General features: G+C 41.1%; 1 protein-coding gene and 1 pseudogene across 1 annotated transcript in view; both read left to right on the top strand.

The window, feature by feature from the left end:
- The window catches only part of LOC106730523, a 134128-nt gene that overhangs the window by 90221 nt on the left and 25900 nt on the right, over nucleotides 1-18007 (top strand). The gene's annotated exons all lie outside the window — the stretch shown is intronic.
- The window catches only part of LOC106731174, a 55498-nt pseudogene that overhangs the window by 28632 nt on the left and 8859 nt on the right, over nucleotides 1-18007 (top strand).

Here is an 18007-nt window from a genome sequence, read left to right as displayed (position 1 = left end):
CCTAGAATCTTCTAGGAACAGAGGAACAAATTAGGGAGGTTGGAGGGAGAGAAGGCTTCCTTGAGAAACAGTCAAAATGAGCCTGGAATCAAGTGGGAAGTAGGAGCATGTCAGGGGGGCCCTGAGGTCACTGGGGTCCTGGGTACTGAGGTGAGGCTGGGCAAGCAGGGTCGGGTGTGGGGCTAGAACTCTACCAGGGAGCCTCTGAAGGGTTTGAAATGGGGGTTATCTGATCAAATTTGTGCTTTGAGAAGGCTGCCCTGGCTCTGTGTGTGTGTGTGTAGCGGGGAATTGGGGGTGGGTGCCACCAACTGGGTGGGGGTTATTAGAAGACAATTCACAGGCTGGGAGGCAACCAGTGGGAGAGGGGCGTAGGGGCTGCTTGGGGATGGCAGGGGCAGTGTGGATGCCGGATTTCCTTATGGGAAGGGCTTGTTAGCGGGGCCGCTCTAGCGGCGCCTTTTGGCTGGAAGAAAACAGATGGAGGCCTCCAGGTGGACTTTCCTTTACTCTACTTCCCAGCCTTGTGTGATGATCTTAGCTCAGCCAACATTTGTAACAGAAGAGCTAAGTTCCAGGGTAGCCCAGAACTTTGTTGAGCTCGTTTGAGTGAGATCTGATAGGATTTAGGTTTGTGTTCAGATCTGCACGTTCACTTAGCTAGAAATGTCCCGTCTTTTAGATTTCCATAGGGGTTTTTATTCTTGATAAAGATTGCTTTCTTGGTGAGAGGAAATTTAATACAGCTTTTGTCTTTCTCAAAAAAATCATATCTTATAAGAACTTTAATATTCAAAAGAATAGGAATATTTAAAAATGATAAAGTAAGGTTTTGGTGTAGTTTCTTTGGTTTCTGAGTTAATGTGGAGTTAGAGCCTTTGCATTACTTAATAGCACATCCTTGTCAGTATTTAAAGAGCTGTTAGTGAGCGCCCCAGGCCCCACCTCTCAAAACATCATTAAAGTTTGCTCTGAAATAGTGAGGTCATAAAGGTCTTGTTTGCAGAAGCCAAACAGTTGGTTTATAATATGCAGCATAGCTCCCTATATAAAATAATAATAGGTTCAAAATTAAGAAAGTGGAAGACAATTGATTTTTTTTACAGCTGAAACATAAACTTTCTTGTGCTAATGTTGCAACTGGAAATTTTGAAAAGAAAAATCCTACTGTAATATCATCTACGTGGAATACATATATGAATTTCACGTTTGAAAAGTAACTGCGCAGTGGTTTTTGGAGTCAGGAGCATTCCAGCTCAGATACTGGCAGTGGTGGTTGCTGGTTTTCAAGGAAAGAGCCTAAATTTGCCTTCTTAGCATTTTTTTTTTTTTTTTTTTTGTAGTGAGACGGTTGAGTAGTGCTTTGCCAGCATAATTTTGGGGCAATTTGGGGGCAGATGTCTTGCACCTGCAGTGAGATATTTCCATGCATTTTATTTTCCGGACATCACCAGGGCACATGTGTGGTTTGCACCTGCAGGCTGGGGTGCTGCAGGACTCCCTGATCCATCACTGTTTTGTCCTAGAGCTGCTCCGGTCAGTGAATGATTTTCTGTGGCTTGGAGGTAATATGGTCTGATGCAGATAATCAGATGTGTAGTTAAAGGGCTATTACTTGAAATAAGATAAACCTAGAAACATGGCTCTAAAAATACAGGATGAGGGAGGAGAATTGGTTGAGCTGCTTGCAGTGGGGCGTCTTCTCAGATGACTCCCTCATCGTGATTCCTGCCAATATCCGCCCCAGCCATGCACGGAAGTCTTGCCGAAGCAAGCATGCACTATGCTCAGAAACGCACCGAAATTCCTTGTGCCTCTGTTTGTAGGCTTTTTCTTTTTAAAGCACATCTTGCCCTTTGCTTAAATGCCATCCCTGCTAGTCACCTCTTACACTCATTCTTCTGGACCTCGTCCATACATAGCTGCTGATTGGATGAACAGAATGTAGTATCTCCATGTATTGGAACATTATTCAGACGTAAGAGTGAATAAAAAGGAAAAAATAAATAAAGCAGAAGATGAAAAAGGCCACGTATTCTGGGAAGTCCACCCTAAATGCTCAACCCGCCCTTTTCCCTTTGTAACCCAATCCCTTATGCTCCACTCTGCTCTTTTTGATAGTACTTACCACCTTCTAATAAACTTTAAAGTTTTCCAAAAAAAAAAAAAAACCAGAGAGATGCTGATACGAATTCAACATGGATGAGCCTTGATAACAGCATGTTAAGTGAAAGGAACCAGACACAAACGGCCACATATTGTTGACTTCAGTGATCTGAAATGCCCAGAAAAGGCACATGCAGAGGCAGAGAGCAGGTGATGGTTGCAAGGGGCAGAGTGGAAGGGGATTAGGGAATGACTGCTAGTGAAAGGGGGTTTCTTCTGAGGTGATGAAGTGTTCTGAAATAGATGGTGGTGAGGGCTGCACAACAGTGAGTGTGCAGAAGATTCCTGAGCGCTGTCTCTGGGAGTGCCTGTGTTTGGGGTGGCTTTATTTTGTTCTCACCCTGCAGTGTGAAGTGTCATCTTGTACTGAGGCCATTCTACTCCTGTGAGTGGTGAGGCTCATGGACTTTGCAGAGTCATGTTTCTTTTTCCCCCTTGCTGAGTGTAGGCAAAAAAGTTTTAAGCCTGAGAAAGTGCTCCATCTGCAGAAATGTCTTTCAGTTTTGCATGGTGTAAAAATCTTGAGAGCTTTTTAATCGTTGAGGACATTCTGTCGGGGGAAATAGCCCGTGAAGCCTGGGTGAGACCTGGAAGAGCCGCGCTTCCCTCCCTGACACGGGTGGGGATTTCACCCCCGTTCAGTCAGTGAAGGGCCCAGAACCGTGAGCGGAGTTGACAATCGTGAATATTTATGTGTATCCGCTGCTTCATCTTGGATATTAATTTCAAGCTTAGTCAGTTTGTGGCGGCAGCCTCATCCTACATCAGGAATTTATAGTATCTGCTCTTTGAGGTAAAGAGCAGACAGACTTGACTATTTTACAGTCTCCCTTGAACTGATATCTCAGATTCCTTTGTCAAAAACAAAACAGCAGAAATACAAACGTCCTTTAATGCCAATGTGACCTGGAATGGCTTTAGTCTCTGTGCCTCAGTGGCCTTATCTGCGGGTGGGGAAGATGATAACAGTGCTTCCCTCAGAGTGGGTTGGTGAAGGTGGATTGAGAAGCACAAATGGAGGACTTACACGAGATGCTCATGGATGACCGAATTTAGTGCTCTCAGCCTGGTGAGGCCTCAGGCAAAGATATGTCAGAACAGAGCATTCCTAGCCGGAGTTCGGTCCGTGTTGGCAGCTGTTACGATCACTATCACCACTGTGGGTTATCAGGTAGTTTTAAGAGTTGGTAATATGAATTCATGAATAATGTTAAAAGACTAGACATCTCAGATCCAGTTTACATAGTTCTCAAGATTTCCTCTGAGAAATGGATGTTTTATTCCCCATGTTAATTCTGAGTTGAGTCTCTAAAAAAATTCTGTATTCCTCCATCTTTTTGCTTTATTTCTCCATTTCTTAAAAAAAAATTTTTTTGACGGAGTTACTGCGGACTGAACTGAAGGCCGCATGCATGCGAAGCACATACTCCCCAAATGAGGTATAATCTCCCCCATATTTTTTTTAAACTTTACTTTCTTAGTATTCAGAGTTTAGAGGCCTCTAATTCTTTTTCTGGAGACTTGTCCATAAACCTGTATATCTCTAATTAATGGACAAAACTTGGTTTTTAAAAAAATCAATAGAATATTCCGCAATCCATCCAAAAGGAAATACTCATTGACTTAAAAATGTTTCTCCTTTATGGTGATTTCTACTTTTTGGTCTAGCTTAATTTATTAACAGCCATCCTCATCATCATAATGACCAAACTCGCTCTGAGTGGTCACCTACCTAAGGCTAAAATTCTTTCCTCATGCTTTACTTCATAGCAAGTGTTTGAGTGTAGGTAACAGTGTCTGTCTTTTGGCAGCTGAGGGATTGAGAGATGGGGCAGCTTGTCCCAAATCACACGCAGCTGGAGGTGGCTAGCTGGGTGCTGGAACCTAGGCTGCACAGGATGCATTCTTAATTGCTCCTCTAATCAGCCTCCCGTTGAGTGGTTTCCCGAACTCCTGTGAGTCCATAAATGGCCGATTTTAGTGATCTCAGCCTGATGAGTCCTTCAAAGGAGAGACACCAGTGAGAATGTGAGTACAGAGTGTCATAAATTAAAATTGTACATTTTCATAAATGTTTTATTCTCAGGTAATGACTTAAAAAGTTATTTTTTTTTATTTTAGTGCTCTGTAAGCACTAAAAACAAAACATTAAAAATAATTATAGTGCAAAAGAGGAGTGGGCTTTGAAAGTCCAGCCATTGCTAATGATGTTACTTGTTTTTCTCTAGTGGCCCTTTTTGACAGAAACACTTGCAAAGACTGAATTGTTTTTATGTAGTCTTAGTATGGAAGAAAAGATTGTCAGTGAATATTGTAAGTAAAATATTTAGTCTTTTCTTTCCTGATGATGAATATGTAAGTTGTTTTCATGGCTTAAGTACATTTCCTCATTTGTGAAATTTGAGTAATGTTGTTTACCTTGTCTAACTGTGAGAGTTAGATGCCTTGTATACAAAGCACCCAAGAGGTGCTTAATAAAAACATGCTGTCACAATGACAGATATTTTAGAAGAATCAACTCTGAATACTAAGGAGGGAGGCTTATTTCTGATGCATATTCAATATGTATATATATGATATATATGAATATGGCTTAAAGTGACAAGGATTCATTTTATTTTTTTAATGCAGTATGAAATTTTAATGAAATCTGTATCATTCTAGTGAGACAGGACTAGTCAAATTGCCTTAAGCAGACGACCTTGAATATTATGTACACAGAATGTGTATTGTTACAACTCAGATTTCATGTTGCCGTGTAACCATCCACTCAGACATTTAAATTCGTTGGATTCTGACATCCACATTGATCATTTTCAGGGAATAAGCTTCTCTCTTTTGTGATTAAAGAAAATTTTGATCTTTTTTCCTGCACTCTTAACAGGTTTAAAATATCAAAACATTGATTTGACATGTAACTTTTTTAATAGAGAGAATAAAGCTCATGCTGTTTTATTATGTAAATAAATGTTTTTGTATTTCAACAAACGTATGATTTCCTGGATTTTGAGAAGTATGTTGCAAGATACTTAGATAACCTACTTTTGGAAAAATACAGACGCGACTTTTATGAATATAGGCCTAGTACAGATCTGTTCGTTTTTGCTACAGTGCAAGACATGAGGCCTAGGAGAGATTTGCTGCTGATTGCCAGGACAGATCCCAGGTCTCCGTCTCCCCTCATGTAAAATGAAGTGGCTGGACTGGATTTTTTCCTCTTCTAAGATGAGTTTCCATGAGCCTATTTCTTTTGTTTATATTCAGGAGTATTAGCAATATCAGATTAAATACTGAATACCCCTCCCTTCCCCCGAAGCAAAGTGCAGTATGTGCTACATAAGCTTTTAGTTACCTGATTCTCGTTTCTGATCCTACAGGCAATTTTTGTGTTCCATGTTTCCCGGCAACCTGGAAGGTCTTTTTAGCCATAGGTGGTGCTGTTGCAAATTCTTACAGTCTTAATTTTCCTATTTGTAAAAGAAGGTTTAAACAACGTTATTTTATTTTGATTACTTTGCTTAATGCTTCAGAATAGCACAATGTCCATTATGTCTGTCTACCTGGAAAAATTATTCTGCTTATATCTTAGTTTTATTCTGTCATCTCGCTCTGAACATTTCAGACTTGCTGTGCAAACAATGGCAAAACCGGACTTTTCTTCCAGTGTTAGAAACCAGTGAGCCGGGATATTATAAAAGAGCTAGAAGCGGCCTCTGGAGCACCTTAAAGCTGAAAAGTGTACTGAGATCCCTGAGTATTGACCCCGCCGCTGTGTGTTAATTGGTGGTAGGAGATTTGATACATATACGAAGGGGTGTAGTTTTTTGACTTGGGTTTGCGTGCACGTGCTGCCACTGAGCCACGTGAGCCTGAGTCAGTTCGTTCTGAGTTTTTCCCTCGTCTGTGAGATGGGGACGCTCGTATCTGCTTTGTAGAATTGTGAGAATTAGAAATTATGTAAAGTGTTTACCACAGTGGGTATGTCAAGAGGACTCATAAACTTTAGCTGCATTTTTGTGTGAAGCCATCATTTTATAGTCTTTAGCAATTACTAAGAAACAGGAAAATAAGAAAAGCTGGTTTTATGATGAAAGATATTTGAGGAGGTTCCATAGTTCCTAGACTCATAATTTACCATCAGCAGAGTCAGAACTGTTACACAGTCGCCCTGAACCAACGTTAAGCCACAGAATTTTTTGTTACTTCATATATGTTGGGCTTAAGGGGATCCAATACTTACACACATGTTTTCTCCAGCAGCCAACTGAGAGATGACACAAAAGAGTAGGCAGGCGATAAATGTCTTCTTTGTTACTGATGAAGCCACGTTCTCCATGGACTTCAGGGCTGTGGGAAAATGGGTGTCATGGTATTGTGTCCCACAACTAGAGACTCACCCTGTCCCAGGTAGCTCTGGGCCACAGCGAGCCTTCCCTTGAGAGGATCTGTCCCATCATGCACAGGGCTGTCCTGCCATAGAGCTGAGCATCCCAGCTGCTTCCCAAGGGTGGCCAACACTGGAGGGAAAGGAAGGGTTTCACATGCCCTGCTTGTCTCCCAGGACTCACACCTCATTCTGTTAGTGTGACGAGGGCTAGCTGTGGGCCAGTGGTCAGGGGTGTGAAGGGAGAAGCACTCTCCGTGGCACAGAGGTGTGGGGAGGAGGCATCCCCTCCCTCAGTTTAAACAGGAGGTGAGATGGAAGAGAAGGGTGCTCCCCAAGAGTTTATAAAAGGAGAAATAAGGATTTCCTTTGGGACTTAGACTAGCCAGAAAACACAGAAGATGATTAGAAAGGAGACTCGTAAATCACTTTCATATTAAGTTGACATTTGTTGAGCACAAAAAATGTGCTACATTCTTTTCTGAGCGTTTTACAGAAATGAATCCTTCAATCTTCTCAACAAGTGAGTAAGGAAGGTTTGATTGTTATCCCAGTTTTACAGTGTGGAAATTGAGGCACACAGAGGGTAAGTAAGTTGGCCAAGGTCACAGAACTAGTAAGTGGCAGAGCTGGTATTTAAACCCTGGATGTCTGGTTTCCAGGCTCCCAGAGATGGGCTTTGGGTGTTTAGAGGTATCTGCATCCCTGGATCTCTGTACCTCTGTGCATCAGTCAGCCTAAAAAGGATAGGGAAAGGAGAGTTACACAGGTGCTCACAGTCATGTCTAGGCCACAGTCCATGAAGAGTGCAGCGTGATTAGCATTAATTGTTTTCCAAGCAGTAGATCTGTTCATATAACAGAAACTTAGTCCATTGAGTTAATCTAGAAACCCTTCCTGCTCTGCTTCTGTCCATGTTTGCCATGTGACTGCCTGCCCATGATTGGGCCGTGGAGGAGAAAATATACTCACTGTTGAACTCTGATATTTCGGTCTGATTCATAGTTTCACGTATTCTGTTACATTAATAAGTTAAGTTTCTGGTTTTCTTGTTTCAGTGTCTCATGAGTTTGGTTAATGTGAAACCAGTCCATGGGAGCCCAGGGGTGCTGATGGTATAATTTCTGAGCACGTTGTGGCACTTCTACCCGTGCAGACCTGACTGGAGGATGTCCGCCTTCCTCACTGATTTCTCCCAACAGCAGGGTCCTCTCCCACACCCAGATGTGATGCTGGGAGCTCTCTGAGAAGACCGGTCAGAGGCTAAGTCCACCAATCAGAAAATGATGAAGTAGCTGGAAGTGGGTTTAATAGAAGAAAAGGGCTTCCAGGTAGTCCAATGGGCTGTTCAAGTCCATTTGGTGAAAAGCTGTCCACTGTCTGTGGTTGATCTGCTTCTTTGCTGTTGAAAAGTCTGGATTAGATGAAGGGATTTTAAAAAGTAGAAAGGAGTGATTTCAGGTGGTACATCCACACCGGTGAGAAGTGATGGATGACCGCCTGAGTGAGGCATAGACAGAGTCTTACAAACTTCATAAAAAAGTTTTAAAAGCTCTTCCATCTGAGTGCACTTCATATGGGATCCAGTTCATCACTGGTCGTGCTGAGAAGGCAAAAAATTGATGATGGCAGAAAGGACACGGAGGCTTCAAAAAGGTCTCAGTCATGTTCCCTGTTTAAGGGATGTGGCACAGTGTAATATATTTGAGCTGATTTTTCGCTGAACAATTTTTAGTGTTTTCTGGGACTCCCCAGTGACCAAAGTTTCCATACAGCTGGGTGTCCCCTCAGTGCAGCTCTGTCAGCGCTTGCCCAGGGCTGATGTGTTGTCACGGGGAGCAGGACGGCCAGCGTCCCCGGCTCCTCCGAGCTCCGTCTCCTCATCCTCAGTGCCTGGTTACTCATCCCTGTCTACATAGTAGTGTTGTGGAGAATCACACATGATGATAATCAGGTGTGATTTGTGGTTGTCTCTTTGATTGGCATATACTAAATATTTGATAGAAACATTTGTTTTTTTATTATAATTGTGGCTCCTAGATTGCAGTGGTTTTTAGTCAGCATTTTTTTATAACTTTATTCTTATTTTTAAATATGCACATATTTTTATTTATTTTTTTGGAGGTACTGGGGCTGAAGCCAGGATATTGTGTATGCTAAGCAGGTGCTCTGCAACTGAGTAATACACACCCTCCTTGTCTGCACTTGAAAATAAATATTGCAACACACAAAATTGCTCTTAAACACCTAGATGGGACCTAGTCTCTGTATAGACAATTAAACACGTATGCTATTTCAATAAGAATAAATGTTGTTGGGACATACCTTTCTGAATCTGTTAATGTGCTTAAAAATGATCATAGCTAGTGATAAACACGAGCCTTGGATCCAGTACTTCTTAGGGTCTGTTTTGCCATCATGGGAAATTACATTCTACAGAGAAGGCTAATTGGGTCTCGTTGATATTTGGATGGTTTAGCAGATGATCAAGGCTTTCAAAAAGCTGACCATTTTGTATTTTAAACTAACTACAAAGTTATCTTCTAGAAGTTGGAAGACCTAAGCTTGTGAAGTGCCCAGTAATCCAGGGGGTATGTGTCTGTGTCTGTGTGAATGTTTCTGTGTGTGATTTCAGGAAGGTAGGAATAAGATCCATATAGCCTTCTGATACATTTCTCCTCCAGTTTAAGGTGCAGGCAAATATTTACACAAATATGTAGATATTCTTATGTCATTTGGCATATTGGTGGGAATACGAAGTTCTCATACTTGTTTCAGAAAGGTTGGGGAGCATGAGCTTAGAAAATGGGAGGAGAAAGAGGCAGGGAGGCACTTCACACTTTGTGCAGGATTTGAGAAACAGTAGCTTTTCTTTTCTCTTTTCTTCTAAAGCAAACTGGCACTGAATTGTAACATACTATTACTCAGAATTGCTTTTCTGATCAGAAACAAGTGCCTCAGATTTTCCAAGGCAACATGAATGATGAAATGTGTTTTAGCAGTTATCTTTAAAAGTAGATTTATTTTTCAAGTAAAAGGCTATAGCCTGTTCTTTCTTCCAGCGGTACAAGAAATTCTCATTGATCTATGTACAAGATCTATGTGCTTAGTTTTTTTTTTTTTTTTTTTTTAAGTGCTTCTTTCATTGTAGTGTGAATGAATGTTTAAAATTTCTGGATTTTGATCTTAAGAACATGCTGAATTATCAGAACTAATAAAAACCTGATTTTTCTTTGGTCCTTGTTTGTTGGGGCACCCTATTGATTTCTGTTGTCTGTTAAAGAGGGAAATTCTTCCTCTAGCCTGCAGATCATTAAGTGAATGGTTTGCAGTGTGCCTTTAAAATTCATTGAATGCATAGAGCATGTTTGTCCAGTGAATTTTGAATTGACTCATAGTAATGACTTTGATTTGGTTCCGTGGCTCTTCCTCTTCACAAGCATTTGAATTCTCTGTTGCATTTTGTATATGTGTTCTTAACAGGGGAAGTAATTTTGCTTTTTTTACACAGGTGGGCTTTCCTATCCCCTCTGAATGCCTTCTGTAATTGATACAACAAAAATCTGTTATTGCAGTACTTAATTATTTCATAAACTATTTTTTGGATTAATCAGAAACAATGACAAGGAGTGATAATAAAAAATCTGAAAACCTTCCTTCCTTGAATAATAGAAATCAGGTGGTCAGGCTCACAAATGCTTTGTGCCTGACACACTTACTCTTATGTCATTGGGTATCATGAACCAGAGATGGAGTTTCTTCAGGTTTATAATTTTTTGTTTTAACATTTGTGTTGAATTCTTTCTCCAGGCTGATGTTTCCTGTTGGGTTTGTGGAAAGTGTAGAAGGGAAACAAATGCTTTGTTTTGTTTTCAGGAGACCTGAGTTGCTGATGAGAAAAGAGTTGAGGTTGGGCTGGGGAAAATAGTGACACTCCCTCTCCTCCCGACTGAAATTGATGAACAATGAAATCAATTAAGTGTATAGGTATTTGACCAATAGTAGTTAGCTAGCCCAAACTGGCTAGTTATGCCCAATGGTAAGTACTGAATTCACCTGCAGAATTAGGTGCTTTACCAAGTAGAAGCAGCTTAGAGCATTCAGAAAAATCAGTCCTATGATGAGATATAAAAAGAATATAATATCTTTTATTTCTGAAACTTTTCTACGTTAAGTTGTGTAGAGCTAAAATTAAGTTTCAAGTACCAGGAGTTAAAAGTGCAGGTGGTTCTCAGGGATCGTTATTCAGAGATGTGCCTAGACCCTGCTACAGTGGCTGAAGCTGGCAGGAAAATACCGAGAGTCAGGATTTGTCATCCGAGGGTGTTCTCTGTAATGGTTCCATGTGGGAGACCATGACTGGTTTAACAAATTGTAACAGACCCCAGCCGCCTGTCAACTTTAAGAAGAAAAAATATGCTTAGTAACTGCTTTGCAAGCAGGCACCTGTACATCCTCACTCCTGTCTCCTGGCCTTAAAAAGCAGAGACAATGCTTTGCTTGCATAGTTGAGGTTTTAGATAGCACTCTGCTCATTGCAAAGCAATGACCCAAGCCCTCAGCTATAAACGCTGGGCTTGTGGGCTGTTAGATAGTCTATTATCCCCAAATCAAGGACCTGGCTGGTCTGGTGGTCTGCTGTGTAATTCACATATCTAAAGAATGTATCTTGTTCCCCTCACCCCATGACTTCCCGAAAGATACACTAAGCTTTTTTACTTATTGTGGATTCTACAATCTCTGTCTCATCCCATCTTTCCCCAAGTTCCTGCTTACTATCACACAACTGTTAATGACTTTTTCCTTTGATTATACACAATAAATATGGGAGCATTTGAGAGTCTCTTGGAGTTGGCTCCCTACTCCCTCTCGATTTCTTGACCTTTTCCACAAAGTCTTGAATAATCATTCCGTGTCGGTAAGACTTCTGCCAGCCAGAACCCACAGTTCCAGTTGAGAAGGATGCAGGCTTTATCTCTCCTACCCGAGGGAGAGAGAGAAGAGAATTGAGATCTGCTCCCCCGTGGTCCCTTCATGCACCAGGGCCACTCCAGTTCACCTGCAGCCTTCTGGCCTCTGCTCACAGGGCCTCTGTCCCAGGACTGACCGCAGCCTTTTCTTCCCTTGTCAACATTTCCTGTGCCTTTCAGAAGTTGGTCTCTTCTCTGCAATTCAACCCTGGCAGATGTGATGGTGGTCCGCGTGCTGGTGGGCAGTCCCTTGTGGACTCCCAGGAGCCATGCTGATTCTCCTGATTCTCTCATTCGCGTTTACAGAACTGTCGAGCACCGAAAGAAGCCCATTCACGTGAGGTCAACACAGCATTACATCACTTACATTTTATTTTTGAATTTTCAGTGGAGTAATTATTTATAGCAAAGTGTTCCAGATTTTCGGCCGCCTGCTTTCCTCACCACCATTTCCTTGTTGGCTCTGGTGCTTGTTTTAAGAACAATGTTTCTTCTCTGGTCATTTATAGCAGCTGGGCATGCCAAATCCTTGATCTGTATTTGAAGAAGAATGCTTCTTTTTGATGTCAAATGGATTTTCCTATTTCTAAACATTTCATGTACATTCAGCAACTGTTTCAAGTGAAATGCTCTTGTCCAATTTTGGTTAACTCACATTTGCTGATCTCCTGCTTTCATGTTGAGGGCAGTTTCTTCTTCCTCTAATAAAAGTTAGCAATTTGCATTTACTACCGAAGGTACTGGCCTGAGGTGCTTTTGTTCTTAAGAGTTTTAATACAATTCACTCATTAAAATGTACAGCGGTATTTACTCTATGCCGAGAATTGTGCATCCCAGTCAATCTTAGAACATTTTCATCCTTCCAACAGTAAGCCCCGTATGCATAAGCAGTCATTCCATCTTCCCCATCCTCCCCCAGCCTCAAGGAGCCACTCTTCTCTCTCTGTGTATTTGCCTGTGCTGGATATTTCATGTAAATCGAGTCATTTCATGTAAATGGAACCGTCTATTGTGACTGACTTCTTTCACACTGAGTAACGTTTTCAATGTTTGTCCACGTTGTGGCCTGGGTCAGTACTCTATGCTTTGCTATTGCTGAATAATATTCCACTGTATGGCTGGGCCTCACTGTTTACCCATTCTTCATGTGATAGGCATTTGGGTTGTTTCTGCTTTTTGGCTCTGATGAGTAATGGCGCCGTGAACATTCCTGTAGGAGTTTTTATGTGGACATTTGTTTTCAGTTATCTTACGTGTGTGCCCAGAGAGCAGAATTGCTGGGTCATTCAGAAACCAAATGTTCAACTCTCTGAGGACCTACCAGGCTGTTTTCCAAAGTGGCCACACTGTGTTACGTCCTCACCAGCAAGGGCTGTGATCTCCGCTTCCTCTGTTTCCTCATTAGTGCTTATTATTCTTTTTTTTGATTATAACCTATTGTAGTGAGTGTGAAGAGGTTTCTCCTAGTGGTTTTGACTTGATTTCCCTTACAGCTAATGATATTGAATATCGTTTCATTGTGCTTATTGGCCATTTGTATATTTTCCTTGAAAAATATCTTTTCAGATACTTTATTCACTTTTTAATTGAGTTGCCTTTTTATTGTTAAATTGTAGGAGTTTTTCTTTTTTTTTTTTTTTTTTTTGGAGATACAAATTCCTAAGCAGATAAATGATTTGAAAAAATTTTCTCCTGTGTGTTGTTTTTTCACTTTCTGGATGGTGCCCTTTGAAGCAAAGTTTTAAATTTTGATGAATTCCAATTTATCTCTCTTTTGTTTGTTCCTTGTGCTTTTGGGGTAGTATTAAAATCTGAGGTATTTTATTTAAACTTTTATATATAAAATAACTTAATTCTTAGGACCGTTCTAGGAGACGGGTGCTATTGTTGTCCCCAGTCTATGGATAGGAGACTGATTTGCAGAAAATTTCTCTGTCATATCAGTGTCACAGCTACCAATTGCTGTGGGAGTTCAGACCCTCATGTTTGTCCCCAGCATCTGTGCTCTTTACCACCATGCTCCACTCCTTCCTGGAATCGTTAATAAAAAAGTCTTTCCTTTTTTGATTTCTTGTTATTTTGTTTTGTCATTTGGGACCTCATCTCCTCATTTTCCTTGCAGAGATCAGTGTAGGTTTATTTTACATCTCATGTAGGCAGAAGCATTGCTAGGTTAACTACTTTATAACTCACTCTCCAGTGATGATTGTTGCTAGTTGACCTAATGAAGTCATGCTTAATTCTTTCCTGCTCATGACACTAAAAACAGAGTCATGACTTACAGAATACCCAAAGAAGAAAGTACTTGATTGATTTTATTTTGCTATCCAATCAAACCAATCAAATAAAAACCCCAGTGATGACACAGAATATAAGCCTTCCAGAATAGTGTCACTGTCTTCCTTGTGTTTCATTTATTTGGTCACAGTGTTTGGATAGTGCCTTGCTGTCCAGCAGTTTTGTTAGGATATGGTGCTCGTGAATCATTGTAAGGACAGAATTTTTACAAGAGACTGTGTTGTTCATTTCATGAGGGAAAGATAATATATAAATACTGCTCACATGTATTTTAAAATAAAGCTTGGAATTTTGAGAAGAGTTCAGGAAACCATACAAAGATCTTTTTCACTAATTTTGATCTATCTTAGACACATTATGGTTACGTAGCAGACTAACTTATCAACTAAATTTGACAAGAGGAGTGTATTAATATTTTTTTAGTTGAAATATTCTACCTGGGATAAAGTAATCAGTGCCTATAAGTGAACATATATGTTTCTATTTCTATGCAACATGGGTGCAACCTTCATATGTTTCTATATAATATATATGACTGTGTGTTTTAATCTGTCTGTCACTGTTTTTATAGTTTTTCAACAATGTTGTAACTTTAGAATTCTTCTAAGAAATTCACCTCTGTATTTAGTGCAGTTTGTACTGTGTATCCTGTCTTATGCATGGGAATCCACTGTCCCCTCAATGAGGAATTTCCTCTCCTATTGAGTTAGTAGCAGAGTTAAAGGAAATGTGATTTCTAGGCCTTTGCTCTCCATGTGTTTGCAGTTGGCTGTCAATCACGATTTTCCCTTTCTTAAGTTTTCATTGTTCAATTAGAATTTTGAAAATAACTATTAATATGTTGCATCGGTCTCCCCAGAAACTTGATGTGTTTGTGATTTTCAGTTTTCAATTTATGAAAAATTTAAATGCACTCTTGTTTTTAAGGAGTCCTTTTTCACTACATATTTGTTTACATCCTTATAGTTAAAATATTTTTTCCCAATGAATGAATCGGTGTGCATGTTTTAATAGATACCTTACTTTTTATTTTTCATATTATGAGTCATATTCATTGTAGAGAATTTAGAAAATAAGGATAAACACAATAATAACTGAAAAATGGCCCCTAATCTCACCTGGAGATACAGTTGTAAGGTTTGAAATTGAGAATTGCAAGTCCTCGCATGTTGTTCTTTTTCAAGTGCATTTTGGTTACTGAGACCCTTGAATTCCCATACGAGTTGTAGCAGCATCTAGTCAGTTTCTGCAGAGGAGCCCGCTGGGATTGTGATCGAGACCACGTTGAATATACGGATCGCTTTGAGGAGCACTGCCATTCCAAGAGCTCTGACTTCTGATCCAGGAATATGCGTGGTGTGTCTGTCCAGTTATTTAGGTCTTCTTTAATTTTTTTTTCAACAATGCTTTGAGTTTACAGAGTTTTATTTTACTTTTTGTTTTTTGCCTTTATACTGAGGACAAGTGTGCAAGGTACCAGAATCAGAAGTGTATTTGAGCCCCGCCACTTGCTGCCACCATGGTCGCTGCGCTCTTGCTTCACCCGCTCTACAATCTTGCACAGAATAGGACCTCAGTAACTCTCTCTCTCTCTTGAATGATTGTATGATTGTTGGATGATGCTTGAGAGTCCTTGTGATGATTTTATTTCCCCAGCCTTTCCCCACTTCTTTACTATGCCCTTTCTCTTCCTTTCCTCCAGCCTGGGTTTCAGTCTACCTGTGGCATTGATTTTTCTTGTCTGTAGACACTACCTTTCACTGGTTCACGATCATTTTACATGTGGGCTGTGGAAAATTGCTAGATGTCAAGAAAGAGCCAATCGATTGCATGCTAGTATTTTTAGAGTGTGTTACTGTTTTATCGATTGAAATTAAATCAGGCTGACCCCCTGAGCCCTCCCGTGAGCTGTTTTCGCCTTCCTACAGGTGATACTGCTCTGGTTGCTGAATGTGCCCTTTCCCCAGACTTGGTTTTGGAGTTAAGTCACCATCAGTGGAGCCCTCTCTTTAAAAGATGAAGAGAACATTTGCTCCTTCTCCCTGGTTGGGGACTTGGATGAGATGAGGTACCAGATAAAGAATGGAGCCCCACCTCATTCTAACACCCGCTCGTTCCATTCCTTTCTCCAGGGAAAAAGAGTACAATTCAACACTATAAACATTGATTGTGAGCTAATGAGATAGACAGGACAACCGATCATTTATTAAATATCCTTTCATGCCAGAAACAAATGTATTATACACACAAAAAGCACAGCAAAGCACGGTAGTAACGTGATTACACACGTGGGTCCGAGTTCGAGTCCTGCTCTGGAGTGACCAGTCCTGAGAGATGGAGAAATGTTAGGTCAGCTTAGCTTCTCCCGGACTGGTTTTCTGTCCTGCAGAGATGGGGCTCGCTAGGCGTCCCCCCCGTAGAGGTGCTGTGGGGTGTAAATGACTCATGTAGGCAGCCCGAGCACAGCGGCTCGTTCCTCGTAAGTGCAGGATAGCATAGCTTTTGCGGTGACGGCTTTATGACCGCCCCGTGTAGACTCTCAGTGCTCCAAAGGGATGCCTTGTGGTTTGGAGATGGGATTCTCACTTCTGTAAATACCCAAGGATTGTGTTATTGGACCCTGCTGATTTGAATCTATTCTTTAGAAAGTACATATTGTAGATATATTTTTCAAGCATGCATGCTTTTTTTCTTTTATTATTTATAGTCCTGCCCTCTCATCTCTTGGTGTAACTTTTCATGGAATACAGGAAACAGTCCTAAGCCACCAGCCTATTCACACTTCTCTGTGGTGGTTTTCTTCCCTGACTAGAAGAGGGTTTTGCATAGGAAATTTTCTTTGTTCCCCTTTTCTTGGAGACACTGTGTCTGTCTGCCCATGTCTCACCTGTCCATCTGTCCGTTTCTCTACCCACTCATTCTTCTGACTTGTTCCAAGAAGCATTTCAGGCAGCTTACAGAAGAACACATACCAAATAAACAGGAGAGAAAATGGGGCCAAGTTCAGACAGTGAGGCTAGGAGGCGAGCCTGTGTGAGGGTGGCAGGCGTGAGACACACGCGTCTGCCCTGTGACTTATAAGATCGACAGCAAGTGTGTGCCTGAGGCTCCCAGCAGACACAGGGAAACAGGGTTTGTGGGAGATGCTCACTGGCTGTGAAATAAATAAGTGGCTTAGGAGAAGCCCAGCCTTTCCAGCTACTAAGGCTTAGGAGAATATTTTGAGTGTCTTCCAAAATCAGAGTATTTCATCTTTTCTTTGTCAGAGTTCTGTGTATACTTGGTTACATTCTATACCTGGCAATATCTCCAAAACTGCTTCCTACGTGAGTCCCATGGCTCAGGAATGGGGTGGTTCTGCTCATTGACGGGTGTTGGCCAGAAACAGAAAATGACAGCCTCAAAGGAGCCTGGGATTTGTCAGTTATGTTTTGTCAGTGCTGTTGACTTCAGAAAACACTTTCACAGTTTCTCTCCATCTGAGGCGGCAGCGTGCTCTCTTACCAGCATCAGGAGTTTAGGGCCACGGGATGGTGGGTGCTGACTGCACTGCCGTCAATTCAGCTAAGGTAGTCACTGCAGGCATGGTGCTTTTACATAGTGCATTTCATGTTCTTTAATAGAAGGTTTCAACAGGGAGTTAATTAACTGAGTTAATCAACATTTAATAAATATGATGCTTTTTTGAAAAGACAGTTATAGGCAGAATATTAGCTGTGAAGACTTTAAAAACGGTTTCATTACTGAAATTTCAGTAGGGAAGATTGACAGTTTAGCTTAGTTATGCCTCTCTTTTAAAGTAACAAAGAAACAAGACAGAAAAAGCAGAGGATGGTTTCTGTTCTTCCTCTCGGCTTGCAGGTGCCTTCACCTCCAGTGGCATCCATCCAAACACCAGCACTGACACTGGCCGTGCTCACAACTGCCCCGGCCCTTAAGACACAACTGACAAATAGAAGGGGGCCACGCCCTGTGACAGCAGGTGCTCTCACTTTGTGGGTCCTTATATAACTGTGCGTTGTTATTCAGGATCGCCCGTTCTACATTGTGTGGCCCTGCTGCGGTGTCTCCTAGTTACTTGTTTCTGTAAGTACTCGTGTATTTTCTCCAATGTGTGGTACTAGACATCTAAAAATGCTTTTTTCAGATGAAAAATAATGTGTATTGAACCTAATAAGTCTGATAAAAG

This window comes from Camelus ferus, unplaced genomic scaffold (assembly GCF_009834535.1).
Source record: "Camelus ferus isolate YT-003-E unplaced genomic scaffold, BCGSAC_Cfer_1.0 contig600, whole genome shotgun sequence".
Classification (NCBI taxonomy): Eukaryota; Metazoa; Chordata; class Mammalia; order Artiodactyla; family Camelidae; genus Camelus; species Camelus ferus.
This window is presented reverse-complemented; position numbering and strand designations above follow the sequence as displayed.